This window comes from Leptinotarsa decemlineata, unplaced genomic scaffold (assembly GCF_025532065.1).
Source record: "Leptinotarsa decemlineata unplaced genomic scaffold, Ldec_3_MD MMD2_tig00000090_RagTag_RagTag, whole genome shotgun sequence".
NCBI classification, from domain to species: domain Eukaryota; kingdom Metazoa; phylum Arthropoda; class Insecta; order Coleoptera; family Chrysomelidae; genus Leptinotarsa; species Leptinotarsa decemlineata.
The window spans coordinates 6,451,624-6,474,566 of record NW_027412541.1 but is presented as its reverse complement, the minus strand read 5'-3'; positions in this window follow the sequence as shown (position 1 = coordinate 6,474,566).

Here is a 22,943-nt window from a genome sequence, read left to right as displayed (position 1 = left end):
TATTAAAGCGTGATAAGAAAATTCAATCGATGTCTCCACGTTTTACAACAGAAATAATTTCAGGTTATATTGACGAAATTAGTTTGAACTACGTAAACATGTGGGGTCTTGTATATTACACTGTCAATAACTAATAACTACTCTAGTCAAATTTCCTAACCCAGCATACTTCAATCAGTTAACAACTGCTTAATTCATATCATACCCTGTGCCTACGCTAGTACCACTCTGGAAGGTTTTTGAACTGTTATTTACTGCTGAAAGTTGGACACTTTTTCAAGCTTCTTCCCATGTGTGTGAGACGGTTCTCCTTACCTCTACCCTCCTTAATATAAACCTAACAAACTGCGTCTACTGAAGGGTTAATGAATATAGAGGAACGATACGACAAATGCAACGAGACGAGAGTTGTAGAACTTCATTACAACTTACTCTCCGTAACTCCGTATATACTTTTGATGAATTCTCAGAGTATATCAAATTATTGATGACTAGATATAAGTTTTAGCATTAGGAACTGTCATGATTGTTGTTAGTTACTTGTAAATAATACAGAGTTGAATGATTAGATGTTGAATTTATCATTTCTTAAGGTACCATATAAATTATTCGAGTAAAGTCAAAATGACAGAAGCAGGGCCGTAGCGAAAAGAAATACCAGGGGGGAGGGAATCCAAATTTTCCCAACCCCACCAGCAAAATTTCCCAACTTTCGAAAAAATGAAAGCTGAGGGATTAGTTAGTATTATAATATATTAATTTCCTTACTTAGCTATCCAAAGATTGGCTGAATGCTTATGCCCGATAGAATATGCACAAACAAAAATACATTTTGGTAATTATAAAACTAATAATGGAAATTATTCTACTTTGGACCAAGGTCCTTGGTCTTTCACCATATCCACCATGTGTAGGAATATTTAATATAAATGAAATACAATAAATAATATTGTGATTATTGTTTTCTACTATTATTTTCTCTATCTTCACGGCCCGAAATTCACGAAATTCCCAACTTTTCGCTGTTTTTACGACTTGGAAAAGTTGTGAATTTCGTGAAATTGCCACACAAAAATTTGTGGACTGTTCTCTTACTTGGGAGAAACTAAAACTTTTTTAAATTTTCGAACAACTCAGAATTTCAAAGTATGGGATCTCCAAGTTATGCATGTCGGGAAATCCGGACCTTCTCCTGGTTCTTTCCCTTTTCTTATTACCGCTTCCTTTCTTTTCTCTCATTTTTATTTTTTTAATTTTTATTCATTTTTTTACTATTATTTTTTCAATCTTCACGGCCTAAAATTTCCTAACTTTCTCTCAACTTTTTCCCAAGTCGAAAAAGAAGGGAGGGAGGCTCCCCCCATCCCCCCATGGCAACGGCCCTGGACAGAAGGTTTCATTAAGCCTTCACCGTTGAAATTGAAAGGAAATGCCGGTACCGAATGGCCAAAATTTAAAGGTTGCTTTAGATGCTATAGAAGTGAAACAGACATTTGAATATGATGTGATCTTGAGTGAATTTGAATAATAATCGTGTACCCAAGAAGAACCTGACAATGAACCTTTTTCCTGATGTACGAAAAATCACTCACTAGCAGCGCTAGTAGTTCGGTAGGGACAAACACTTCCTAATCCTCATATAAACATATGGTACAGTACAATTAAAAAAGAATATTTTTAACAGAAGAAAATGTTCCTGGAGTAAAACTAAAATTTGCGACTGTAAAGGATAACAGTGTTGTAACATTAAAACGTTGGCTTGCATGCCGTAATTTAAAAGTAACTGGAAAAAAAGTGAATTAATAGACATGTTAGTATACATACGAGTAGCGAGTAAACGAGTAGCGGTAGATTCAAACTGTAATAAAAGAAATTTAAAATAATTATGGATTTCAGACTTATTTCCGAGTGAAATATGAATCGAATATAGATGGTAATGAAATAAATTTAATGAAATGTAATGAATATAATTTAATAAACTATTGAGGTTATATCTCATTCTAATCAATGGTAATTAACTATGAAAAATTCACTATTCATTTCATGTTTAGAGCATACATATGAATATTTATTTATTTTTTGCACTGTTAAATTCACTCTCCTCGAAGCATGTATCCATTTCTTACATCTAACCTCATTATTATGAGGTTTTATAAATGGTATAAAAACATGTTTTCTTCCAGATATCGATTATCCGACATACAATTCGCAAAACAGCAATGCTTTGTTGGCATTATACTAGCATAAAATAATTTTCTATATCAGATTTATATTTTTAAATAATGAATTAATATTACGTAAATAACACTGTTTTACATGTGAATAGTTTATTGTTTGTCCCTACTACTAGTGTTGCCTCTCGTGACACATTTGCTGTACTATTCTCACGAAAAATGCTCATTGAAAGATTCATTTTTTTGCAGTTCAGCAACATGAAGTTCAGTCGTTTGAATCTTTCTTGCTGAACAGGGACAGTATTGTTAGTGGAATTTTCGACAAAAAGACGCAAAAGATTTTATTGAAGATAAATGACATTTTATTGTCAGAAGCAATATACCTACTTCTGGGTAATACAGGAGCTTGTGAAGAACAGGCCCGGGTTTTGCATGATTTGCCAAAGGTAGAACAAATCCGGACAACAAGAAAAACTAATGACTGTTGATGGCTGTGAATTCATCGAATTATTGTAATACAGCCCATGAATATAAGTACAAATGGTATAAAACAAATAATTGTTCAAAATGTAACAGGAATCATAGTTTCAGAAGCTGACTTGCATTTGGAAAATTCTGCAATTATATTGTAGAGATAAAAATCATTTTGAGAATTGTTTTCTGAATCATAATCAGACGACTAATTGGAAGAAAATCAAAGAAATTGAAATCAAGGATTCCAATGATGAATTTTTAGTTTCCGTTATTGTAATCAATGAAGTAACCAATGCCTGGATTTCAGACGTTCAAACTGAAAGACATACTATCAATTTCAAACTAGATTCACTAAGTGTGATAAATTTATTACTACAAAGTATATTTGAGCAGTTAAAAAAAGATCTCTCTCTATGTTTTTGCTTTTGCTTTCATTCAGGAGCATTGAGCTATACGTACAGTAAACAAATGCGATTTTGTTCAAATTGGAAGGCATAATATCAATTCCAAACTAGATTCAGGTAGTGAGATTAATCTATAATCAGAAAGTGTGTTTGAACCGTTGAAAAAAAAAGATGTTTTGAAGCCATAACGTACCTACAGTCAACAAATGCGATTTCAAAACCAAGGCTTTGGCTAAAATATAAACATATTTTGTATTTACTGATAACAACCATAGAATGTCAACCTATTTTAGGATTGAAAGGATGAGTTGAACTGAATATTGCCAAAAGAGTGTTTGATGTACCTAACTAAAAACTGTGAAATTGGAGAAATTATACTCCAGTAGTTCATGCTTGTAGAAAAGTGCTATTCACTTTATATGGTCCAAACTAAAATAAGTATTGAACTTGAAAATATAGGTATTGTGTCGAAGGTTGTTACATGTTACTCCTGCGTCCAATGATTAGTCTTGTGTATCCAAAATTTGTCATTTTGGTCACGAGTTCGTCGTGCCAGACTCTATCGAACGTCTTGGAAACGTCTAGGAATATCTCTGCGGTGTGGTATCATTTGCCCAGGTTGAAACCTTCAGTCGTGTAGTCACTACCCACAGGATTTCCTGTTCGTCGGTCTGGACGTCAAGTCTTTTTAGTATGACGCGTTGTGCCACCTTGCTCATCGATGGGGCAGATGATTGTCGGGAAAAGTGGGGTTCTTGTTTTGCCGCAGAATTCTGCTGTATCTGTGAATGCACCTTTTGTCTATTAGAGCAAGTGTCGGTTTAATCGTCTCTCCTGATCCTGATAAGTGATGAGTGATATTAATTATATGAGCAGTCTCGACGAAAGATTATAAACCTCCCCGCAAATACTCAAACTCTTAACAATCTAGGTATGTACCTATAGGTACTTTCAACTAGTGGGTAATATTCAGAAAGAGGGTTGATAAGAGTGACTATGAAAAGTGACCAACAGAAAAGATGATACTTGTAACGTCGTATACAGTGCGGTGAAACACACTAACAATAAGTACACACTAATAATAACACACTAATAATAATCTTTCGAAGAGACTGCTCATGTAATTAAGATCACCCCTCCTTAAAGGTAAGTCGATTTATCATTGATTTATTGTGACCTAAGTGAAAAGGAATGAATGCATTTCATTAGTTCGGACTTCCATTGTCTAATAAATGATATAGGTAAATTGATTTGAAATCCTTGAAAGAATTTATAAAAAATTTAAAAAATCAGCTGACAAATAACAATTATATCAAGCAAAAAACTGAAATTACAATGAAATAAAATACAAGCAACAATAAAACAATCGAAAAATTGAGCTATTAACGCGAGATGAAAATTAAAAATTATTAACAAGAAATGAAAATTAAAAGATTGCAAGCCAAGTTCCTTCACGACGTTTCGATTGTTAGTATCCAAGTCGTCTTCGGGTGAAAACAATCTCAACCACCTTCAAACAAACGTAGAAAGGAATATTTAAATGGGTTGAATAATGAGTTCAGGTCAAGAATATGTAAACAATAAATATAAAGCTGAATCAGTTATATCAACCTAAGGTAATTGTGGATATTAACAACCGAAACGTCATGAAGTAGTATGATTGGAAGCATTCATTCTTATTTTGATTTTTTCATTTCTTTATCATTAATCTTCATAATATAGGTATTTCACATATTATTTTTGCACATTGTTAGTAATTTCTTTCTAACTCGTCGGAATATTTAGGCCCTGATATTTGGAATATTCCTAGAACCATCCATCGATATTTTTTTACTTTTTACCTCTCAGGGATTCCAAAAAATGTTAATACGCATTCACAATCATTTCTGTTAGGACACACAAAAAAATCAGCTGCCTAGGCAGCAATAGGTACCATTCAATACGGTCCGCCCTAGTATACATGATCTCAAACCTTCCTTCTTTTAAAGATTTTTGATCTCCGCGTCGCATAATTCCAATAAATTCGTGTTTCCCATATGTTAACAACGAAAGAAACACGAGAGTTGACCTCACGCCCCTCAGCGCCATCTCGTGGCAATAATTTTCATGGTTGCCTTCTTAATATAAAGATGGAGAAGTGAAAGTCAAAAACATTTTTTTACTGATAATATTCCCCTTTCAAATTGAAATATGAATATAATATCCAAAATGAGAATAAAAAATTAACAATGACTATAAATGAAAAGTATAACGTTAAATTTGTGAAGAAAAAAATTATGTGACCTCAACAATTTATAGTCCCTGTACGTATTGATGTTAATAATCAGAATGGTATCATTTTTGATTTTTCTCTTCAAATATACACATGATGTGAAACTGTATTCTTGTCCTCGATCCATTTAACGTTATCTTAGTATAAACAAATGTATCAGCTATTATTCGGAAGGTTGTTTTGCGTATCTATAATATAACTGAATTGTTGCGCAAAATTTTCTTACATGCATGCTGCAAAAACAAATTTACCATTTATAATGTTTTTTTTTAATTGAAGGGGTTATATTTTTAGGATTCAGATTCAGATTTTCAGATTTATTCATCTTCAAAAACATTTACATCACAATTTCAATACAATATTACCTTTTCAAAGCAGAAATAGTCACCTAAGCGCAGTATGGCTTGTTTTGTGCTCTATTCCTACTTCGTCATGGTATACATATTAGTTTTTATATAAGTTTTCCGACAGATCACAACAATACATTTGTGTTAGTATTTAAACAATTGATGATTAGTGTCTACAGATTGACATATATTATTGGAGATTGGATATTTCGTTAGTAGTTATTTGTTTCGAAAAACTGAAGGGAAGACAAGTATTTACATGTTTTGCAATAAGTATATCGTTAAGGAACTATTTGTTTCAATAAATTTCTTAACGAGCATTTTGTAATTTCTAAAAATTCGTGTTTGCTTTATATTTAGAGGTATTGCATTATATAGCTTGGGTCCAAAGTAGAAAAGTGTTCTTTGGGTATGGCTTTTTCTGAATAGAGGTATATTATTATTTTGATTCTCAACATTTCTTGTGTTTTTTGTCTTATTGATGCTGAACGAAGACAGGTTGGAATACATACAGATGAGGCAGTGATAGGCATATAAACTTCTGATATTCAATAATTTGGTATCATTGTACAACTGCTTTGTATCGAATCGTCTATGTTTCTTGAATATTATTTTAATAATTGTATTTTGAGTGACTTGTACGTTGCCCAATATATTAGTAAACATTCCGCCCCATGCTGCTATGCAGTATCTTATGATTGATTCTACTAGAGATTTATATATCAGCATCAGATTTGATCTTGACAGAATATCTCTCAGGCTATATATTTTGTGAGTAAGTTGTCTAAGTCTTTTCACAACAAATGAAGCATGTACATCCCATCTCAGATGCTGATCCAAGAATAAACCGAGATATTTGAATTGGGATACTTTTTCTATGGTTGGACATTTACAGAGTACTTTGTCACAATTTGACACGTGGATGCTTAGTTTCTGATTATCTGGCTGATGACTGCTTATAAGAGAAAAAGTCATAAACTTTGTTTTCGAGATGTTTAAACTAAGAAGATTATCGCTTAACCAGGTTTGTAAATTATTTAAGCCTTCTTCTGTATCTCTGTAAACATCTTTCCATGTTTTGCCTCTATACACTACGGCTGTATCATCAGCATATGATATGAGACGACCTTTGAAATTAGTAATATCAGCAATATTATTTATATATATCAAAAAGAGTATAGGGCCCAAGACCTGTGGAACGGAGTGATTAATTTTTGAGAAAGAAAGTTTTTGGCTTTCTACTACTCCATCTTGATACAAAAAAAGGATGAGGGAATCTTCCAAAGAAAGCAAGGAACTAATCAATTTGAAAATAAGTAACTCTATACATGGATGTGTAGATCATGCAAAGAAGTAACTTTCAGACACAAACTGAAAGAAAGTCCTCCTGAAACAGCTACTTTCATATAACCATTGAATTACACGAAAGAAAAAAATCCTTTCGAAACAAATATTTCTATATGAACACTGAATTATACAGAAGATACTTTTCTCTACTCAGTTTGTATTTCAAACATTCGTTGTGGAATAAAAATCAGATATCATTCACATGAGTTCTACTTTAAATGAATCCTCGGGTGACCCAAGACGATTGTGGATACTAACAATCGAAACGTCGTGACATAACTCGATTTGAAATCTTTCAATTTTTATTCTTCATTTTTTGTTATTAATAGTTTTTTAATTTTAATTTTTCAGCTATTAATATTTTAATTTTTATTTGTTTGATTGTTGTTTGTATGTTATTTATTTGTAATTTCAGTTTTTCGTTTAATAAAATTGTTATTTTCGGTTAATCTTATTAATTTTTTAATTGTTTTTTCAGAGTAATCAAATCAATTTATATTATATTAGTCAATGGAAGTCCGAACTGATGAAATACACCACGAAACATTGTCAACCACCTTCAAACAATCGATGTTTTCCTTGCGAAGCTCATCCATATTTGGAATGCCATCGGGAAATGAATTTCATTTGTTTGTCTTAATATTCTTCAATACTGAGAACAATGTCTCACAAAAATATGTGAATGAAAAAATTATCTTAATCTTAATTCTTAATTCGACAAATCCTTGATTCCAAATGCTATTCTAAAGATCTATCAATTGTATCTCTGAATCGTCAATTTGTATCCATTGAAAATCCTTTAATTCCAAAGTATTTTAATCAAATACATCAGGATACCTAATTTCAATTGTCTGTTCGAGGGTGCAATGTGTCTGTTGACGGTATAATTCAAAGGAATATCTACTTATACAGCCTTAAAAAAAAACAAGGTTTTTTTCAATCCCCTTTAACTAAATACCTAAATGTTAAAGGATGTCTTGGTTATTACCGGACATATTTTCACATTTATCGTAGTTGATGTGTTATTTTGTTTGTTATGAATGAGATTTTTCATTAATAAATTTTATATATTCATTTGCTCAATTCGTTGAGAGTAAATTGTTTGAATGCGGTACGCCTATGGCACTAAGTTATATAGATATACTGCTGTAGTTCCTCTCATTTCTGGACAGACTATAATTTCTTAGCCCTGCTAGAGGTTGTTAATGGACCATATAGGATTTGTATATTCATATTTATTACACTGCTATAGCTGACTGTAAATTTAGTTGTTTAGCAGAATAGCCCTGCAGGAGATGATCATGTTTTCAATCTAAACTGTCTGTCCAAGGTGAAGAGGGTTAGCATGGGAAAAACATAAAGGAAACAGTGAGAGTTACAAAGTCGGTCAAATCCGAAAATTCCGATTAGTTTCAGAGATATTCGAAAAGAACACGAATTTCGCCAATTTAGTTATTTAAGAGAAACAAGAAACCCATCACCAATTTTACTTTTTTTAAATGTACCAGAAATAAGATTTTTCCGCCTTTTAGCGACAATTTTTCTGATTTATCATATGTAATTGGAATTTCCTATACTTCAAGATGTCACTTGAACAAGATCTGATATGGGCAACTTTTTCTTAATTCAACTGAGTTTGTATTTCTTGCAGCATCTAATTCTAACATTCCTTATTTTGGACACACTGTATATTGAATTCAAGCATACTGTCTGTATAGCACATATCTATGAAATTTGTTTCGAACATTACTTCTTGATTCGCTCATGGATGATTAATAAAGCATGTAAATCTGAATTTATAAAGAAATAAAAATGGAACAACTTTCATGAAACTCACTCAACTGATTCATTTCAGTTTTTTATTGTTCGTTGTATGTTTGATTCTGCCAATAAAGTCGTTTATTATATTAACATCTACAATAAAAGTATTTGCGTTCAAACTACTTCTGTTTTTATCGGAGTTTGTACGTGTTCCGTATTGGTAATTATCAGTGATAAAATAAAATTCCAACGACGAAGTCAAATTTGAATAAAACAATTCAAATGAATCACAAAAACCCCCTTACCCATTGTTTCCGTTGAGACAGAAAAATATATCTTCCAATATGAAGAGTCAAGGTTGGAGATAAAATGACCTTAACTTTGTACAAGATGAGAATATGTAAACAATATCCTACTTGTTATATGCGATCTATTTCTGATAGTTTTCGATTTTGGATTTAGATATTAGATTTGTCTACAGTCATTTATTATTCATACAAACTTTTTAATTCGACGACAAAAATTTTAATCAGATATATAGTTCTAATTGTCCAGAAAAAAGTTGATACAACAATATGACTATATAATATTTTATCTGCGTGATTGTATGTAAATAAATGCGCCAATAGTCATATATATCAAATCAAGCTTGAACACCAAATTAATCGTTTGGAGACCTCTCAGAGAAGAGGTAGTCCACGACAGAATAAACAATGAAAAATATGTTTTCTCGCACCACGTGTATCGTGTTTTTGTTAGTTTTAACGGTTTCCGTAGCAAACGCAACGGGGGTATGGAAGTTGTTTGGATATGAAACCAGTGGTTATGGAAATAATGGATATGGAAACTTTGGATATGGAACTCAGAATACTAGACCGTACTATTCACAAAGGCCCAGAAACAATTATGGAAGGAACTACAATCGAGACGGTGGAGGCGAGAGGTACAAGTCCATTTGCAGAATTCATGCTGTAGACTCGTTGGCTTTTCCCGGAAAAGTGGGAAATCCTGTGTGTCCTTAAAAAACTATATAATAGGTATTTACTTAGGTACTAATTTAATTCTTTACGAAGTAACTAAACAGCAATTTTGATAAGTAATTTTTTTTTTCTAAATTTCGAAAATTGTAGTTAGTCAATATGCTTTATAAATGTTGAAACCAATTTGGCATTTCTTCAGGAAATTATTATTATCTAGTTCATTTTGTGAGAGAAACTCTCTTTTATGTTGTTTTTAGAACTTGAATTCCAAGATTGATATCATCTGTACAAGTGTGGAATGGCTAGCCGGAAAAATGAAATCAGCAAATTTTGAATCGATTTGTGTCGAAAAATTGTTGTATTGAATATAACAACTTATCTTGAATAAACTTTGAACTTTGTTATTTTGTTTATATATTAAAGGATGGCACCAGAAAGTGGTTTATTAGACTACGTTTTTCGTTACCTATATTTATAATTAATGAATAATAATAATATTAGTTTATTAGTTTTTTAGAACAGAACAAGTCAGTATAGTACAGTATAGTACAGTATCAGTATAAATTGTTGTCAATATAATTAATATAGTTATTTATGTAACTGAGTGCATGAAAGCATGTAAAAGGACTCAATATAATAGTATTGGTGGTTAATTATTTGTAATTGGTTCTTATTACTATTTCTTACATAATACAGAACAAGTCAGGTGTCAGGAACAGTTTGTCCACGCGAATTTTCGATTATACAAATAAGATACTCAACTTATAAACAGATTACAGATCATACATAAAAACATCTAAAAGCAATGAAAACAAGTGGTTTGATAAAATATAAAATATGAAAATATGCATGCATACATGAAATATAATATCAATTAAAATATGTGTCTCCCACACAGCCCAAGCAACTTCGTAGAAAGTGCTTGAGTGATAGATCTGCCGTTAGATTTTAGCAACAAGCGGTGGTCGAGTTTATTAATTGAGTGACTAAATTTTATGAACGTTGTCTTCTCCATGTTCAAAACTAATCCATTTGAAGAGAACCATTCCTCAGATATTTTGATTTCATCATTGGCCTTCAAGACTGTTTGCTTTACATTGCTCCCTGTAGCTATGAGGGAGGTGTCGTCTGCATACATTATACAACTTTCATTAGAAATGTCATTCATGTATATCAGATATAACAGAGGACCTGAAACAGAACCCTGGGGAACCCCTACATCATTTCCCCCCACATCAGCGAAGTGTGATTGTTTGCTTGAACATACTGCATCCTGTTTGTCAGATAACTTTTTAGCCAATCATGTACCACTCCTCTGAAACCATACAGTTCTAGTTTTGTTAAAAAAGATTTTCATGGTTGACAAGATCGAATGCCTTGCTTAGATCCAAAAAGGTGCAAACCACTTTATTACCTTTGTCTAACCCCTCCAAAAGTCTATTTACAAGCGTCACCATTGCATTTGAGGTTGATTTGCCATTTTGGAACCCATATTGATTCGAGTTCATTAAATCAAACCTATCCATGAATTCTGTTATTCCATTGGCAACATATTTTTCAAAAACCTTAGCAAAAGGACTCAATAGCGCAATTGGTCCGAAATTTTGAACATCTGTGACTCTTCCCGATTTGTGAATCGGACTAATTTTTGCCATTTTGAGGCATGATGGAAAAGTACCTTCTTCAAGAGAACAATTTAATAGATACGTTAATGGTTGCATTAACCAGATAAATTGGTTGTGTCTTCTGTTTAAAATAGTTGACTCGGATTCAAAACAGATTTATCAAGAGTACAACGAAAAGCAAATTTTCATCAACCACTCTTGGATAAACTACTAATTCAACCTCATTGAGCGCTAATTGTTAAATTAGATTGCATGGTATATCTTGGGAAAGTAGATACCTACACAGTTGCTTCTCCGAAAACCTAGTACAATATTGATTTAAAAGCATGTACAGTTGAACCGTATGAAGTTATAGGAATACATAAAATATAAAGATTATGTTCAATTGGTTGTGGAATTGGCCGCGGTGGTAGTGCGCCCGACTCACGATCGGAAGATCGTGGGATCGATTCCCGCCTCGACCAGATATTTTTCTCGAGAGAATTTATCTGGTTGAAGGTGGGATGATTCTGCAACCGTGTTAGGAATCACACGTTAAAAGGTAAGACCTCGTTGGTCCTTAGCTCGCACAAGTTTCTCAACTTCTGAGAGTTGTCGTTCATATGGGGGGGACAGCTGATTAACGGAGAAACAGATTTTAAACAGAATTAGATGTCCTGTGGAAAGGTAGAACTAATTGATCTATGCATACGTGCATAAAAAGTGAGAACAAAGTGTAATATTATTGTTTCAGAATTTAATTGGCAGCTATATTATTTTGAAATAGTTCGGCTTTTTTGAAGAATACCTAAACTTTTCAATTTTGCTTATTGTTTTCCGTTCTTCTGTAAGCATATCATGGTGTGTAAAAGCCAAATGGAATGAATTCATCAAAAACACGTCAAATGTAAATTATAATTTGACTTGAATTGAAGGGGTTATATTTTTAGGAGTGATTAATTTTTTGGGAAAGAAAGTTTTTGGCTTTCTACTACTCCATCTGATACAAAAAAAGGGATAATTTGACATTCTTCAACGTAAAAATGCCACCCCTACCTTCAACCCCATTTGAATATCAGCTACAACTCCCAATTTTTTAAATGGGAAGTATAGGTTTGTGATATATCGTTTTAAATGTCTCTTCATTCTCTACTCAAAAATATTATCGCTTTCAAGTTTATTGCAACAATTAAGATAAAATAAATTAAAATCATGTGGTTACCGAAATTCGATAAAATACACTCAAAAACTAAAATGAATGCAAAACGTAATGAAATCTAGAATACGAAAAAGAACTATGGATGTTAACGAAGTAGATGTTCAAAATGTTCACCGCAAACGTCTTGGCAACATCCTAATCTCAAATAAAACTGTCTTCTAACATTATTCAACATATCTGGCGTGACCGACCTGATTGCAAGCGTTATTCGTTCTTTTAAGTTATTCAGATCTGAAGATTCTGAAGGTTTAGTTATGTACACATTGCTCTTTACATATCCCCATAAAAAGAAATCTAATGATGAAAGATCAGATGATCGCGCTGGCCATTCAATCGATCCTCGCCTTCCTATCCACCGATTGGGAAATGTATCGAGGTATTACCGGACATTAACTTGGTAATGTGGTAATACTCTATCCTGCTGAAACCATATCGTATTCACTGGAACTTGAGGGTTTCCTGGATCAGGATATAAATTTGTTAAACTTGGAATGACATAATTTTGAAGTAGTACCAAATAATTATCACCATTCAAGTTGCCCTCAATGAAAAAGGGACCAATGATATGGTTTCGTACAATCCCTGCCTAAACATTAACCTTTTGAGGGGATTGCGTGTGTTCTTCTCCCATCCAGTGAGGATTTTCCGTTGAACAGTAGCTGAAATAAGAGACCAAGTACACTCATCAGAAAACATAACGTCTTCTAATTGGATGATATTGTTATCCAACATGTCCACCATTTGCTCACAAAAATGTGTTCTTTCATCAAAATCGTCTTCCATGAGCTCCCGAGTAGGTATCATTTTATAGGAATGCATTTTATTTTCTTTTAATATATTTTATCTCCGTAACCAGTCATTTGTAAAACTGTTATTTTATGCATTTCCGTTAATCTAGCCATTTGTCAGACTTGAAGTTGACGAACTTTAGACTTAAATCAAAATACTGACAACCAATGATGTAACATACAAAACAAGTTGACAAGGCGTTTAAAACTAACGTTGCCAAGGAAATTATTTACAGTTTTTTAAAGGATACCATCTAAAAAAAATATTGCTATGGTTTTTGGTTACTTTCTTATTATTAATTCCTCAACATGAAATAAGTTTTGAGTATATTACAATAAGTTTTGAGTGTATTTTATCGAATTTCGGTAACCACATCATTTTAATTTATTTTATCTCAATTATTGCAATAAACATGAAAGTGATAACATTTTTGAATAAAGAATGAAGAGACCCCTTTCAAACGATATGTCATAAACCTATACTTCCCATTTAAAAAATTGGGGGATGTACCTGGCATTCGACGGGGGTTGAAGGTAGGGGTAGCATTTTTCCGTTGAAGTATGTCAAATTATAATTTAAATTTGACATGTTTCGGGATTTTGTTTAAATATGTACCGTAACCGAAATAATGAATTTTATAAAGAGGAATCTGATATAGTTCTTGCTGAATAGTTTTTGTTTTATCAAATGTTTTAAAACTCAATTTGTTAGTATTTCAAAACATTCATTTGAATTCATCGATACATCTTTTATACATATAACGTCTGATTTGGAAAACGTTTATTTTTTTTAACACGCTTTTATTAGATTCACTTGTATGTTTGTTAACTTTGTACACTTATCAAGAATCGGTGAAAATACAATAATTTCATAAGTTTATGTCATTTTTCTGATCAGGATCGCCAGGATTAAATAATTTCCTAACATAGTCTCTGTGTGAGAGCAAGTGAAACAACCACACTGTCTGCGCATGTGTATATATTTTATATTGAAACAAATGGGCTTGAAATAGCAAGACAAACTAAGAAGTGGCTAACAAATAATAGTTTAAAAAACTAAAAAAACAAGCTCCAATAGCAACACAAACTGAAAAATAAAAAATAATTCGAAACTAATTTAAGATTGTGTTCAACATCGAAAATAAGTCCTATGGATTGATGTAACTAATGACTTTCAATAAGTCTGAAATCAGAATAAACCTATTTACAAATTAATTTTTTGTGGAAAGAGAGGTGCTAAACATCCATCGTTATAAATACTTGGTTAGGAGCTGTTTGTCAGATTAGAGCCATAATAAAAATATAATTTAAAGCATCCCACGCTTTTTTTAGAACAAACCTAATTTTTTTGTTAATAGATTTATTCTGATTGCAGACTTTTTTATTTTCGAAATTATTTTCAGTAATGAATTTTGAGTGATTTGAAGAACGTGTTGGATATTTTTGAACGATGCTCCCAAGCTGTAATGCAATATGTTAGCACGGATTCAACCAATAAGTGGTACAAAGTAAATACATCTTTTTGTGACAGTAGGTATACCCCTCAGTTGGTAGAATTTGTACAAAAGTATTCCTATTTTTTTTATTAGGTGACCAATGTGTTCATGCTATTTCATGTGCTGATCGAAAATACTAAATACTAAATACTAAATACTAAATACTTGATAAATCGTATTTTTCTATCGTAGGGCAATGGCGCAATGGCATCTTCATCTTGTATAAATGGGCTCATGTATTGTGAGGGTCGTTATATAAGGTTGATCGTTAGACTCTAGTGAGTGTCTTAAGTCAAGTCTGAATAAATTGCCAAGCACTTTGACTATCAAGACAAGTAACCATTTGACTGTTGCGAACTAACATAGCTTTTTCTGCATTTGCGTTTTTGAAAAAACCTATTGTTTTTGAGATATCACATTATGGCTGCAAGGAATTTATCAGCCTAATTTCGAGAGTTTTTTCAAATATTTTTGTGGAATTATCAATTTGGGAAATCGGTCTATAATTGCTAAATAGTTTTGGATCACTTGTCACAAAAATAGTTGTCACCAGAGAATCTTCACATTGTTGAAGGATTTTTACTTTGTTGAAAGCACAAGTTTATTATGTGTACCAGTGGATTCATTATAAATAAGTGAATTGTTTCAACCAGTTTTGTGGAGATCTGTTACGCCAGCAACGCAAAGTACGAAAATCGCATTAAGAAAATTCCAAAATCAGGTACTTTTTAGGTACCGAAGTCAAAAATTTGGTGCTCTGTAACTTACACCGCAACTCAATACTCAAAGTGAAAATAATAATAAAATAATGAATGTTAAGGTGCTAATTAAGTGCTAAACGGTGAGGATCGTAAACTTTTCTAATTAATAAACAAAAGTTTCCAATTTCGCTAAACAACAGATCTAAGAATCAGGTCTAGCCAAAACGAGAACGAATGTTCTATCAGGTATAAACTAAGCGTGGTAATAAAGTGCTAATTAGGAGCTCACTAGATATTCATAGTAAAACTAGATTCTTTAATGCCTATGGGGCTCATGGACCTGAAAACCACCATGACTGATGTACTGAGTTTTTATAGTACGTTATTTAATGAATAAGGGCAAGAAATCAAAGTGCTAATTAGGTGCTCACTAGATAAATAACAGTAAACCTAGATTCCATAATGCCTATGGGGCATTATGGAAAACCACTATGACTGATGGACTGAGTTCTTACAGTACGTTCCTCGATAAGTAAGGGTATGAGAATAAAGTGCTAATTAGGTGCTCATTAGATATTTATAGTAAATCTAGATTCCATAATTCATATGGGGCTTATGGACCCGATAACCACCATGGACCCGATAACCACCATTAAAAAAAAATGTTTAAAATATGTTTTTTCCGTTAACCAGCTATCGCACCCCTACGAACGATAACCTTCAGAAATCGAAACTTGTGCGAGCTGAGAATTAACCAGGTCTTACCTTTTAACGTGTGATTCCTGACACGAGTTGGACGATAGCAAGTGAAAACTGAGCGTTCACCCTGGGGCTTGAACCATCGACTCACACATCCGCCGATTGACTGAATGAACAAAGCATTCATGTCGAACCGCCCGGCTACCGACCGACCAGTCGGTAGAGCATTCGTCCTCGTTTTCGAGAGACCTGATTCTTAGATCTGTTGTTTAGCGAAACTGGAAGCTTTTGTTTATTAATTAGAAAATTTTACGATCGTCACCGTTTAGTACTTAATTAGCATTCATAATTTTATTATTATTTTCATCGCGTTGCTAGCATCACATAATGCTAGCAACACAACTTTGAGCATTGAGTTGCGGTGTAAGTTACAGAGTACCTAATTTTTGACTTCGGTACCTAAAAAGCACCTAAAAAATTACTAATTTTGGCATTTTCTAAATGCGATTTTCGTACTTTGCGTTGCTGGCGTAACAGAGCTGTTTTGTGGTTGATCCATCTGGCCCTGGATAACAGTTGTTTTTGAAAATGGATATAATCATAATCAATTCATTTTCAGTGACAGGCTCCAGAAAGAGTGATGAATTAACATACAGGGTGTTTCCCAACTACGGTACGAAATTTCGGATTAAGCAACCTTAAATACAACTTTTTTGTCGCTTGTGTTTTCTTCATATCAAGCTTCGTTTTCGAGAAAAAATCGCTTCTGAAACTATTCATGGACAACATAAAATAAAAGCCAAAAGTAAATAATAAACATTTTCGACCTTAAAGTAAATGAGCAAAATGTCCACCTTCTGATAAAATACACGACTGCAATCGTTTTGTCATTGATTGTCTGACACGTTCAAAAATACCTGGGGTATTCCTTATGACATTGCAATTGTCAATTATTCGATTCCTCATGTCACACCTAGTACAGGAGTTTTATAAACAAGAGCCTTCAGGTGACCCCATAAATGAAACTCTGGAGGATTCATATCAGGACTGCGAGCTGGCCAATTTTGAGGTCTTGCACGTCCAATCAAGCGATTAGGGTAGGTGATGACGAGAGGCTGATGATCAAGAACACTAAAATGAGCTGGAGCCCCGCCGTGCATAAACCACATGTTGCCTCTTACAAGTACTGGCACTTCTGACAAAATGGGTAAATCATCTCGCAAAAAACCCGTATAGGATTCACCTGTTAATTTTGCTGGTAAAAAATATGGGTCCATTGTTCAGTGAAAATTGTTGCTGAAAATGACTTTCTCTAATAACGTGAGGATTTTCGTCGGCCCAAAATGTGTAAGGTGTAAGAAATGTATCTGTTTTTCTATCTTTGTTAATATATCTATGGGAAATACCTTCACTTGCAGTAATTACTCATGAATTGACAACTCTGTGCAATATGTCAGATCGGAGAGCTCTAAGGTCAGTGGAAGGTAGACACAAAGTTATTATAGCTTAATAGGACCAGGCAAGTCAGTACTATGCTAGATTGTCGCTGCTGTAAAAACTGTGGGTGATTTATTTTTTTATTCAGGAAAAACTGAATAAAATTCAAGCTGATTTTAGTATTAGAATTTTTTTTCTAATATACCCAGAAAGAATGATGATCAAATGTGTCCTGCTCATTTTTCATAGAAGTCATTGTTCTTCAATCGTCGGCATTAATACAATAAGATACATATATTTTTGAAAAATTTAAATATTTCAGGAACTATTAACGGTAAAATGAGTTACCACCTCATTTATTGTTTATAGGTATTTAAAAAAATATGTTGTGGCGTTTTTTTTAAAGTCTTCTCTTGCTTCTTAAAGAAGCAGAAACACTTTTTGTAAAGAACAGGATAGTCAACAGTCAATAAAAAACAACAAACGAAAATTGTGGTTATTGGTACCTACTCAAGAGAATGAAGTTATTCATTCGAATGAGTAATGATCAAATAAAATTCATGTGTGAGGGATATTCCAAATGTACGAAATTGCAGAAGGGCCATATATTTTTATTATTTGTTTCTTGGAAATTACGACTTTGAATCCTGAAATTTCGACTTTTATCTTGAAATTTCGACTTTAATCTCAAAATTTCGACTTTCATCTCGAAATTTCGACTTTAATCTCATAATTTCCAAATTACGACTTCAATCTCGAAATTTCGACTAATCTGGAAATTTCGACTTTAATCTCAAAATTTCGACTTTTATCTCGAAATTTCGACTTTAATCTCATAATTTCGAAATTACGACTTCAAACTCGAAATTTCGACTTCAATCTCGAAATTTTGACTTTAATCTCGAAATTTCGACTTTAATCTCGAAATTTCATAAGTCATAATTTCGAAATTACAAGATTAAAGTCGAAATTTCGAGGTAAAAGTCGAAATTTTAAGATTAAAGTCGAAATTTCGAGATAAAAGTCTAAATTTGGAGATTCAAAGACGTAATTTCCAAGAAACAAATAATACATATATGTGGGCCTTCTGCGCTTCCGTACGAATGAGAGTAATATCATTAAATTTCACAGCAAGAAAAACATAAAAAAATCTTTCAAGAAATAATTTAAAAATTGTATGGCTGAAACTTTAGTTTACAAATCGTATAGGTATTCTACCAACTGCTGCTAGTATGACATAAAAGTATTTGAGTTTCAAACTACTATCATTTTGTTTTTAAGTAATGGGATTTAAAAAAATAACAATTTTTTCGACGCATTACAAATTTATAGTGAGGTACTCTCTTTTCCCATTCAAGTCAACGTTTTCTGTCTCGTTTCCCATTGAAAACTATTGATTCAAAAACGAACTTCAGTTCATTGATTAAATTTGACGTTTAAGAACATATTTTGGAAGTTGGTCAGTTCTCAAAGCTTACTTGCGATAAAAAATAATCGAAACACAGCTGTAAAGTTTTGAATTTGCTCAACTTTAAATGGCTTCGAAAATAGTGAATTATGAATCTGGTCAACTGTGATTGATTCGAAGGTGTGAGTTAAACATCATTGGCTCTACTGCCTCAATTTCGCATGATATAAAAAAAGCAGAGGATATAAACCAATTTGCAATGCGACGTTTCGTTCATTAGATTTCATCAGCTTAATTTTTTTAAATACGGACCTTTAGTTTTTTTCATCAATTTTTGTAGCCACTGTTATTACAAATGCAGCTGTGTCACAACACCGGTGTTTCCCGGCGTTTGTCTCCGAAATAACATCATCAATATTTAGATGTTAGTCTTAAAAATGTAGAAACCAATATTTTAGAATTCAACTCCACACATCTTTTGAAAATTTGCAAATAGAAGTGAACGCCCATGCATTCCAGGGATTTTGTATAGGTAAATATGGAAGAACTGTACAGAAGACAATTTTTATGGAGCATAAATGTTTGAATCTGTTTTCTTGTTGACCGCAGTGGTAGTGCGCCCGACTCACGATCGGTAGGCCGTGGGTTCGAATGCCGTCTCGACCAGATATTTTTCTCGAAGCTGGAATAATTCTGCAACCGTGTTAGGAATCACACGTTAAAAGATAAGACCTTGTTAGTCCTTAGCTCGCACAAGTTTCTCAACTTCTGAGAGTTGTCGTTCATATAGGTGCGACAACTGATTAACGGAAAAACAGATTTTAAACAGTTTTTTTAAACAGAAATAAAAATAGTGGAGAAAAATATTTATAAGAGTACTGAAATGAATTGAGTTGTTTAATGTGAGCCATGAATTAACAGAATATGTATGAATGTCAAGTAAGTACCTATGTAAATAATCGTTCGATTTGTGTTAATTTGTAAGGAGGAATTCAAGAATTTTTCTAATGACGAAAAAGTTGATATGCTTTTCGTATACGCGAGATGTTTCAGAAATACTACTTGATCTCTAACTTTTTATGGGGAATTGTACCCTGAAAGCCATCCAAAATATATTATCAACGCATTGAGGAGACTTATTAAGCACTGTTTGGAACCTTTGGTGTAGTAATGAATATTACTCGAATATTACTTCCTCTTGAAAGAGGAAGATTAAGTTTAATCTTCCCCTTGAAGATGATCACTTGGTGATCGAAACACGTGTCGAGGTGATAAAAATAACGATTTGGTGTTGGGAAAGAACTCCAGTAATATACATGGAGAAGAGTTTACGACGGAATCGTGGTTCATTTAAAAAACCTTCGAGCATAACATACTAAACTAGAGTTTTATCCCAACACCAAACTATTACTTTCAACACCTAAACACGTGTTTCAATCGTCAAGTGATCATCTTCAAGGGGAAGATTGAACTCTTGAAGATGATCGAAGTGTCGAAGTGTTAAAAGTAACGGTTTGGTGTTGGGATAAAACTCCAGTAATATTCACTACTACACCAAATGTTCCAAACAGTGCATTACAATTATACCAATTCTACATTAAAGGACTATTATAATTTGAGATCAAAATAATCATATTTAGAGTATCCATCTAATAGGGACAACAATTAAAAATAATGGCTTTGACCACCATTGTACGCATGTGAGGGCAGTGATAGTCATGATGTTGACAATGATGGCCAAACACTTCTAACACATGTCACACATGTATTCTGTAGCAGAATCCCAACCAGTGCAAGCAAAAAGAGACTACAGACCACAGGAAGTGCACCGGTACCATATCTCGTTGTTGTGGCCGAATTCTCCGCATATAGGACAATGATTTTCTGAGTCCGCATCATCACCATCTATGCAAAGGTCCTCAATATCTACGTCAGTCAATGACGAGTCATTGTCTTCCTGAATAACTTTCCTTTTGCCTTTTTTTCCTTGTATGTCATGATCTTATTCAGCATCTTGATTTCCTTTTCTATAAGACTCTCTTCAATAGCGTGGAAGTCAGAATGGTAGATTGTTGTTTTCTTCGTCTTTGTCTTGTACTAAAAGATTGTGAAAACTGATAAAATTTTCAACTCTTGGTCGTTTTTATTGGTAGGTATTGTTAAGATGTGTTTGCAACACATCTTGCAAAGATGTTGATGCAACCACCTGGGGGTTTCTGTACAGACGTTGATGCAACTACCCGGGGTTTTTCATCAGATGTTGATGCAACCTTCTGAGGTTTCTGTTCAGGTGTTGATGTAAATACCAGGAGTTTTTGTTCATTAACCACCAGGGGCTCTTGTACAGATGTTGATGCAACACCAGTGATTCTTGGGATGTCAGAGTTGCAGTTGTCTCAAGAGGAAAACAGCTTTCGTTATCTTGAATAACCACTGGTTCACCTTGGAGTATTTTAGTAGGTAAAAAGTCTTCGTCAGTGAAGACATCCGAGTTAGTTGGAAAAATACCAGTGATTTTGAACCCGAACTTCTCCCTTAGAAGCAACAATGTAATATGCTTTTTTGAACAACGATGCAACATCCTATGGAGTTATTCGTTCTGCGAGGTGGTTCTTCATAAAGCAGTCAGATTCTTTTTTGTAGGCAGCCTTAAGAGGTCAGTAAAACATCACGTCCAACGGCTGTATACAATGGGTGGTGTGTGGTGGTAAGGACAGCATGTGAATATTGTGGGATTTGTAGTGCTTGTTAATATCATGAGAGATGTGGCTCGCGTGGTTATCTAGTACAAGACTGATTCTTCTGCAGAAGGTTTGGCAAATGTTGTGAATTGTAGGAGCCATCCTAAAAAAAGTCTTTCATTGATCCAGCCATTCTCTGAGCTGCGGTATATAGCACCAACTGGGCCATTTTTTTCTAAATGAGGAGAATGTCGTTTCCTTCGAAAGATAAATATTGGGGGTATAAATGATCCAGCAGCATTCATCGTAGGTACACAAAACGGAGGTGATTTTGCCTCTCTCTCAACTAGTAAGGGATCCTACCCTTTTCTGTCCTTTTGGAGTGTCGTGAAACAAAACTGTTTGCTTTGTTTCCCGAGCCTCAGTGCGAGCTCCGCACACTCTGAGGAAAATTGGAAAATATGTTTTATGATATTTCAGCTTAGTTATGGAAACTCAGCACTCCTAAGTGTTAGAAAATCTTTTGCAAGATTAATAGCATTTGTTTATTCTATATAGGGGGACCGGTCATTTTCAGGAAAATGCCGTTTTCACTCAGTTAGATAGGGAAATCATATTTTCTTCTAAGAGACATTGATAGAACTTTTAACTAGCTTTCGATTGATACCAGAACCATTTCTGTAGGGTGACTGGTTCAGATTTTATGTAGATTTTAGTCGGATTTGGAATTATAATCATCGGAGGAATTTCGCCGAAAGCTCCGACCAAATCGTAATTTTTGTTCTTTCAAATGCATTTTACAGACAGAAGGAATAGAGATATTGAAAAATTTTATTAGACTTTTCGGTTCGGATCGATGAATACTATCCGAATATGAAGTTGAAATTCTGGGAAAAAGTTGAGAAATCGCAAATTTCCGTTAAACATGTCTTTGTTTGCAACGGTTTCGCCCCAGGGCAAAATCAGGCCACCGGCTAGCCGGCTTCTGATTGGCTGGAAGGAATGGCGTGATTATCGATTTTCTGGTCGACCGAAATGGATGTGATTTTTTGAGCGTTGTGATTGGCCGATAGGAGTTCGTCCACGAATGTATAAATACGCAGGGTTTTGCACCCTGACAAGAGTCAGGCGATACTGTTCACTCGCAGGTT